We start from the raw sequence: 9,092 nt of genomic DNA, 5'->3' as shown, positions 1-9,092 counted from the left end.
ACGGTACTGTCAAGGGCGTAGGCCGGATCTCGTTGCGGGGCATGCAGCCATTGGTTCACCACCATAAGTTGAGCTGCCCAGTAGTATAGCTTGACGTTCGGCAAGGCGATGCCCCCGTCATACCAACTACGTGACAATTTAGCCTGCGCTATACGGGCCGGTTTACCGTCCCATAAGAGTGCGGCGATCTCAGCATCGATCGACTTTAAATATGTGAGAGGGACTGGAAATGGGGTGTTTTGCAATGCATAGAGGAGTCTCGGGAGTGAGAGCATTTTAAAGAGGGCCGCCCTGCCCAGTAGAGTCAAAGGAAGGGAGCGCCAGTGCTTCACATCCGACTTTAGCCTCTGTAGAGGCTTCAGTAGGTTTTCTTCCATAAAGACTGGCTCCTCTGGGGTGATGTATATCCCGAGATATTTAAACCCTCTGGATACCGTTTGCAAGGTGCAGCCATGTGGCAGCATGGGCGTCGAACCACGTAATACATACAGGAGCGACTTAGCCCAGTTAATGGTATACCCCGAGACGTCACCATAGGTCTTAAGTACGGCCATTAACGTCGCTAGGGACGAGGTTGGAGACGTCAAATATATCAGTACGTCATCCGCATAGAGGGAGATGCGGTCTTCCCAGCCCTCTCCCCACGAGATGCCTCGGATCTGTGGATCCATACGGATTCTCACCGCTAGCGGCTCAAGTATGAGGGCGAATAATAGTGGGGACAGGGGGCAGCCCTGGCGGGTGCCGCGACCCAATGTGATCACGCGTGACGTGTGCCCATTCGCTATGATCTGTGCCAAGGGTGCTGTATAAAGGAGTCTAACCCAGCCACAGAAGTTAGGGCCAAAGCCCATCTTCTTGAGCACCGCAAAAAGGAACGGCCACTCCACAAGATCGAACGCCATGGTAGCGTCTAGTGAGAGAATTGCGGCATCTTCCCGGAGTAAGGGAATGCGGTGTAGTATTCCGTTTAGTCTCCGCAGATTAAGGGAGGTATTACGCCCAGGCATAAAGCCTGATTGGTCTGGGTGTACCAGAGTTGTGAGGTGAGGTTGTAGACGCAGGGCCAGGAGTTTCGCTAGCACTTTTGCATCTGCGTTCATCAGTGAGATCGGCCGGTATGAGGAAGTCAGGTCAGGTGGCTTACCAGGCTTGTGTATAGTGACAATGGTGGCCAACCTCTGATCCGGCGAGAGGGAGCCCCGCTCCAAGCAGTCAGTGTACATGGGCAGCATATGTTGGGTAAGGGTCGATGACAGTGTCTTATAGAGTTCGATCGGTAGACCATTGGGTCCCATCGCCTTTCCCGTATTTAGGGCTGTTAGGGCCACCCCCAACTCCTCCCCCGTCAGGTCATCCTCTAGGGATTGCGCATCTTCCTGTGAGAGTGTGGTGAGGGGAATGTCATGTAGGAATTGCGTGCAGTCGTCTTCCGACACTTCCGCACGTGCTGTATACACTGATTCATAGTATGAAGCCAGTTCCTCCACTATGACAGGGGGAGAGGTCGTGCAAGTACCGTCTGAGAGTGTCAATGCGGCTATCCACCTACTCGCCCTTTCCTTTCTTTCAATCCATGCGAGCATTTTCCCAGTCTTATCTCCTAATTCATAGACCCTGTGTAACGTGTCCGTTAACCTTGTCTTTGTCATGTCTTCAGCGTACGATCTGAATTCCTGGGAAGCTAACGTCAGCGCATGCGCTGTGTCCTCCGTGGGGTCAGAGGCGTGTGCCAACTCTGCGGTCTGGACCGTCGTCTCGAGCGATTCTATGGTTGCCTTCTGTGCCCTTTTATGCCTTGTGATAGCGGAGATGGCTTGTCCCCGGACCACTGTTTTGTATGCCTCCCATAGTACTGACGGTGATTCGACCGAGCCCACATTGTCCTCGAAGTAATTCGTGGTAGCTGTTTTGAGTGCTCTAGCAATGGCATGATTTTTAAGATACCCAGGATAGATCGGATAAATTCGTTGTCGTCTGGTGGGGTGCACTGTGTAGGTGAGTAGCACTGGGGAATGGTCAGATATCCCCCGCGGTAGATGTTCTATGGAAGCAATCTTTTCTGGGGGAACGGCTAGTGTCAGTAAGTAGTCCAGCCGGGAAAGACTACCATGTACCCCTGAAAGAAATGTGTAATGTTGATCCCGGGGATGTTTGAGCCTCCATACATCCACCAGTCCCAAGGCATCCAAGAATTCCCGGAACAGGTTGTCTGCTCTGGTAGCCTCACGAGGAGGTTGTCGGTCCACAGCAGCGTCCGGCACCGCATTGAAGTCGCCACCAATAATTAGTTCCCCCTCTGGGAGTCCAAGCAGTAAATTACCCAGGTCTTGGAAGGCTCCTTGATGTAACGCAGGGGGGATGTATACCGTCAGTATATTATATGGCCGTCCCTCCCATTGGCAACTGATCGCTGCAAAGCGTCCCTGGTCGTCAGCCCATGTGTGCTTGATAAGTAGGGGTGCATTTTTGGAAACCAGGATACCAACCCCACGTGAACCCGAGGAGAATTCTGCGTGTGTGACCAATTTAAATCCCCAGCGGTTAAGGGCCTGACAGGTTGTTCCCACCAGATGTGTCTCCTGGAGCAATACTATTGTTGGGGCCTTTCTCTTAAGGAATTGGAGGACCAAGCCCCGTTTAATTTTGTGGCCCAGCCCATTGACATTCCAAGAGATGATAGTAAGCGGGGCAGTTACCAGTGGTTGTGAGCGTGGGCGAGGCGTTTAAAGGTCTTGGCTAGCCATGACCGCAGGTGCTCTTGTGTGTCAGGAACTTCGGATATAGTATTCGGACCGGGGTCCCTCAACATTGAGTATGGGAAGCCTTGACTGCAGTGATGAAGAGTGCCTAGCCCTGTGTAGAAACAACATAGAGAGTGTCCTGCGCCAGTGTGCAGAGCCAGCCCATACAGGAATCTGCAACTATTGAGACTTCGGGACCCAACTGACGAGCAAACACTGTTTACTAAGTGCCGGGGCGGCAGTGTCCCTGAATAAGAAACTCGGTCAGGGGTCCAATACCAACTATCGTACCGCGTAGTGCCCAGAGCGGTTACAAATCCCTCTCTCTGTCGAGCTAGGTGGCCTATAGAGACCACCAGGCGTACCAGGTAGGTCCGCCCCTGCTGGCGTGGAGGTCCCAGCAGTGTGCACTGGTTCCAGAGTAAGTGTCTTGTGGTCGTGTGTACATATAACCCTAGGAAAAACATGAGACTTATAAGAGAACAATAAAACTTGGCAAACAACCCCCCCGCCCATCCCCCCTCCCTGCCTCCCTGCTATACGGACATAAAACCGCCCGCTCCCCCAACTTAGCAGAGTGCCTGCTCCCATTTCCCCCCAATGTACTTGCTTGCGGGGTAAGTGTTCCGTGGTACTAGTGACCCCATCAGTCACATTCTGCTCTTCTTGTTCATAGTTCAATGGCAGCCTTGTCACCTCATGTGGTCATCCGTGGAGAAGACTGTGCTAATAAGGAACTTATATATCAGGACATAGTTCGTCGGCTTCCGGTCCCTCCTCCAGCTCCTTGTCATGATTTTCTCCGGCCGTCGCTGGTGGAGGTTCTGCACTCTCGACGCGTTGATTACGCTGGCCTCTGCCCGTGTGTCCATTCCCTTCCACCCGACGCCAACCATCCAGCCAGTCCCACGCCGCCTCCGGGGTATCAAAAAACCAAGCTTTATGATTATCCACGACCCTAAGTTTCACCGGGAACAGCATCGAGTAGGGCAATTCCTTCGCTCGTAGGGCCTTCTTTACCTCAAGGAAGGTTTTGCGGCGCCGGGCCACCTCGGCCGTATAGTCAGGAAAGAAGGCCAACGTAGAGTTTTGTATTTTAATGGGCGGGGCATTTCGGGCCGCTTGGAGTATGACATCCCTGTCTCGAAAGTTAAACAGCCTGGCCAAGACAGGTCTTGGTGCTGCTCCCGGTTTCGGTGTTCCACCTGGGACCCTGTGCGCTCTCTCTACTGAGAAGAAGTTCGACAGACCTTTTGGTTTCAGTTCGGTCTTGATAAGGTCTTCTATATAGAGGTCCATTGCCCGTTTGCCCTCCGACTCCGGAATTCCTAGGATTCGGACATTGTTACGCCTAGCCCGCCCCTCCTGATCGTCCGGCTTGTCCTGCAATTTCTTTGTGACCGCTTCCATCCGTTCCATGGCCTGCTGCAGTTCGGAGGTGTCCTCAACCAGGGATTTCGCGACCACTTCAACCTGTGTCACCCTCTCGGTCATTTTGTGAAGGTCCGCCCTCAGTAAGCCGACATCCGAGGAGATGGCCCCCACTGTAGTTTGGACATTAGTGAGCGTCTTCATCAAATCCTCGAGTGTCACCTTTTTCCCTCCGTCACCTTCGGGGCTTTTGCCCACGGACGTGCGCCCATCAGGGTGTTGCGAGGGGTTCTTCTCGAACGCGAATTTTTCAAGTCGTGACTGGGCAGCGTTGTGTCGCGTTCCCTTCCCCGCCATTCCGCCGTCCCATCGTGGGCCGTCAGGCGTGTCAGCTACGGCTGGAGTCCCAATGCGTCTTGATCCCCTCGGGTTTGGCCGCACAGGGACGACGGGCCGTCGAGGAGGCCGTTCCAATCAGGCGTCTGGGGTAGGCTCCGAGAATGGCTCAGTGGGTGGGACCTCCAATGCCGAGGCCGTCTAATGCTGTGAATGGAGACAGACCGGGGCAAGATGAGGCTCCGGCAGAGGGGGGCCCCACTGCAGGTCGTCTGGTGGTCTTCAAGCCACTATGCCACAGCGGCCCCACTGTCACCCTGGGCGATCTAAGTCCCGGGGGGATGAGGGTGCATACAGTAGTCAGTACATGGTACCCACGTTGCGCGAAATCCTAGCTGGTCCAATGCACCCCCTCCCAGCTAGAACGAGTCCGCAGTATATGTAGGCGACTGTGCCACTGGGCCTACACGTCGGTGGCCCCCGTCTGGGGCGCACCGGCACTCACTCGATCCCAGGTTTATGTCCGGGAAGTCGTCCCCTCACTGGGGTGGTCCCGTGGGCAGCAGTAGTGCAAGCGGGGTCGGGGCCTCAGGAGGGATGACTCGCCTGGCAGCAAAAGGGCAGGGCAGCTCCGACTCCGCAGCAGTGGAGTTTCTCTCCCCCTCCGGTAGCACAGGCGATGGCAGGTGTGGCGCGGGGTGGGTCGGGTGCTGGCCTGAAGCCACAGCGGCGGTCCCATCCGCCGTCAAAGACGTCTTCGGGTCCCCGTCTTCCGGGAGTCCTCTACCGCCCCCCCGCTCCCAACCAAGCCAGGGGACGAGGGGGGGGGGAGTTGGGGGGGTCGCCGACCCACCTCAGTAGCGCGCCGCCACCGGTGTTGTCGTCCGTTGTCCGATGCTGGATGATTCCTCCGGGCGACGGTCAGAGTTGCAACGCGGGGACTGGTCTCCCGGCAGTCTCCCACTTCCGGCCGGACAGTGCTCCAGGCCAGGCCGGTGCAGCCTCGATGGTAGCAGGCCGCAGGCAGGCACTCCAGCACGGGCTGATTCCGGCGTCGGAGGAACACCGGAGTTGCAGCAGGGGATGCCGCCTGGAGACGCCTCGCAGAATCGATCGTTAGATCAGCAGAGATCACGGATTAATGGACGGATAAAGGGATGGGGTCTCGTTCACCACGGAGCTCCTCTGCTAGGCAGCCATTCCAGTCGGCTGCTAGCCACGCCCCCGAGTGCGTGCATTTTAAACACTGCACCCGAGTCCTGCGGCCTTTCCCGACTTAGTCACTGCTAGTCCCGATCAGCTCCAGCGATTCCCAAGGCCCTAGGCCTGTTTTCATTTTGATTGGTATCTCTTATACCACTTTCTTAGTATATGGTTTAGGTGGCCCCTAGGGCTCATCCATATTGTGCAACTTTTGTGTATTTAAACTGTGTTTTGTTTAACGCTTGTGCTTCTGTGCTCATAAAGAGTTCAGGGGATATTTGTAGTTAATACATATATACATATTTTCAATATATATCTGTGCGGTGTCATTTCATTTGGTATTCAAGGTGATTGTGTATGGTAATACAGCTGGCTTCACATGCCTTTCAGAGTTTAGCCTAAGACTGCTTTGTTCACGTTACCACTAGAATAACTGGTATATAAGGTTTACTTACAACCAATCATCATAAGAGTTGCTTGGCATGGTACAAGGTGATCACTAGAACTAGTGAGCATCATATGCCAGGCCAACTTCTCACAGCCCTAACTCCCCTTTTCCACCATGGATTTCCTGAAAAACAAATGCAATGCACATTAGACTGTGCCAGCAGTGCTCCCAGACCCCAAAACCCAACCACAACAACCTAAAAGCCCGCCAAACAGCACTCCAAAGACAGGCAAGTGATCAAAAGCGCAAAATCTTTTTCTGCTCGGATTTTCTCCAAACCACTTTTATCCGGTATTAGACCTTCCCAGCAATGGCCCCAGACCCGACAACCCAGGCGGAAACAAGTAGAAGACCCCCAAACAGCCAAAAAGCAAAACTACAAAAATGGGGACTTAGTAATTTTCAGGCAAATTTCCAAAATCACTCCGCACGCGCTCTGCAGCTAGGCCCTAACTCCCCTTTGCCACCATGGATTTTCTTCAAACCACGTGCAATCAAAGGTATCCATACCCAGCATTGATCCAAGACCCCAAAACCCACCCACACATACCAGGAAGCCCCCCAAACAGGTCCCCAAAAACGCTAAAGTGAGCGAAATGTTAGAAAATGCAAAAACATTTTCCTCATGGATTTTCTCCAAACCACTTGTATCCAGTATTTGACCTTCCCAACAATGCCCCAAGACCCGGCAACTCACCCACAAAAAAGCACAACACCCACAAACAGGTAAAAAAGCAAAAATGGAAAATCTCATACTTACAATATTTTTCGGCCTTCTTTCAATTCTGTCCAAACGCACTGTGCAGCTAGGTCAATACTCCACTTTTCCACCGTGGATGTCGTGGAAAACAAATGCAATCAACATTAGACTGTGCCAGCGGTGCTCCCAGACCCCAAAACCCACCCACAAACACCCGGAACCCCCCGAAACAGCACCTCAAAGACAAGCAAGTCAGCAACAACGCAAAAATAAATTTGCCTCCGATTTTGTCCAAACCACTTTTATCTGGTATTAAACCTTCCCAGCAATGGCCCCAGACCCGCCAACCCATGCGGAAACAAGTTGAAGACTCCCAAACAGCCAAAAAGCAAAACTACAAAAATGGGGACTTAGTAATTTTCAGGCAAATTTCCAAAATCACTCTGCGCGCGCTCTGCAGCTAGGCCCTAACTCCCCTTTGCCACCATGGATTTTCTTCAAACCACTTGCAATCAAAGGTATCCATACCCAGTGTTGCTTAAAGACCCCCAAACCCACCCACAAATACCAGGAAGCCCCCCAAACAGGCCCCCGAAAACGCTAAAGTGAGCGAAATGTCAGAAAATGCTAAAACTTTTTTCTCATGGATTTTCTCCAAACCACTTTTATCCGGTATTAGACTTTCCCAGCAATGCCCCAAGACCCGCCAACCCATCCGCAAAAAAGCACAACACCCCAAAACAGGTAAAAAAGCAAAAATGGAAAATCTCATACTTACAATATTTTTTGGCCTTCTTTCAATTCTGTCCAAACGCGCTGTGCAGCTAGGTCATAACTCCACTTTTCCACCATGGATGTTCTGGAAAACAAATGCAATCAAGATTAGACTGTGCCAGCAGTGCTCCCAGACCCCAACACCCACCCACAAACACCCGGAAACCCCCTAAACAGCACCTCAAAGACAAGCAAGTCAGCAAAAACGCAAGAAAATGTTCGCCTCCAATTTTGTCCAAACAACTTTTATCCGGTATTAAACCTTCCCAGCAATGGCCCCAGACCCGGCAACCCAGGCGGAAGCAAGTAGAAGACCCCCTAACAGCCAAAAAGCAAAACAACAAAAATGGGGACTTAGTAATTTTCAGGCAAATTTCCAAAATCACTCCGCGCGCGCTCTGCAGCTAGGCACTAACTCCCCTTTGCCACCATGGATTTTCTTCAAACCACTTGCAATCAAAAGTATCCATACCCAGCATTGCTCCAAGACCCCCAAACCCACCCACAAACACCCAGAACCCCCCCAAACAGCACCTCAAAGACAAGCAAGTCAGCAAAAACACACACAAAATTTGCCTCCGATTTTGTCCAAACCACTTCTATCCGGTATTAGACCTTCCCAGCAATGGCCCCAGACCCGCCAACCCAGGCGGAAACAAGTAGAAGACCCCCAAACAGCCAAAAAGCAAAACTACAGAAATGGGGACTTAGTCATTTTCAGGCAAATTTCCAAAATCACTCCGCGCGCGCTCTGCAGCTAGGCCCTAACTTCCCTTTGCCACCATGGATTTTCTCCAAACCACTTGCAATCAAAAGTATCCGTACCCAGTGTTAATCCAAGACCCCAAAACCCACCCACAAACACCCGGAACCCCCCCAAATAGCACCTCAAAGAGAAGCAAGTCAGCAAAAACGCAAATAAATGTTCACCTCCGTTTTGGTCCAAACCACTTTGATCTGGTAATAGACATTTCCAGCAATGGCCCCTGACCCCTGCAGCCACCTACAAAAAAGCAGAACACCCCCAAACTGGCTAAAAAAAAAAAACTACAAAAATGGGGACTTAGTAATTTTCAGGCAAGTTTCCAAAATCAGTCTGCGCGCTCTGCAGCTAGGCCCTAACTTCCCTTTGCCACCATGAATTTTCTTCAAACCACTTGCAATCAAAGTATCCATACCCAGCGTTGCTCCAAGACCCCAAAACCCACCCACAAACACCCGGAAGCCCCCAAACAGCACCTCAAAGACAAGCAAGTCAGCAAAAACACACACAAAAATTCGCCTCTGATTTTGTCCAAACCATTTTTATCCGGTATTAGACCTTCCCAGCAATGGCCCCAGACCCGCCAACCCAGGCGGAAACAAGTAGAAGACCCCCAAACAGCCAAAAAGCAAAACTACAGAAATGGGGACTTAGTAATTTTCAGGCAAATTTCCAAAATCACTCCGAGCGCGCTCTGCAGCTAGGCCCTAACTCCTCTTTGCCACCATGGATTTTCTTCAAACCACTTGCAAT

Source organism: Lissotriton vulgaris, unplaced genomic scaffold (genome assembly GCF_964263255.1).
Source record: "Lissotriton vulgaris unplaced genomic scaffold, aLisVul1.2 SCAFFOLD_2290, whole genome shotgun sequence".
Classification (NCBI taxonomy): Eukaryota; Metazoa; Chordata; class Amphibia; order Caudata; family Salamandridae; genus Lissotriton; species Lissotriton vulgaris.
Note: the sequence above shows the minus strand (reverse complement) of the source record.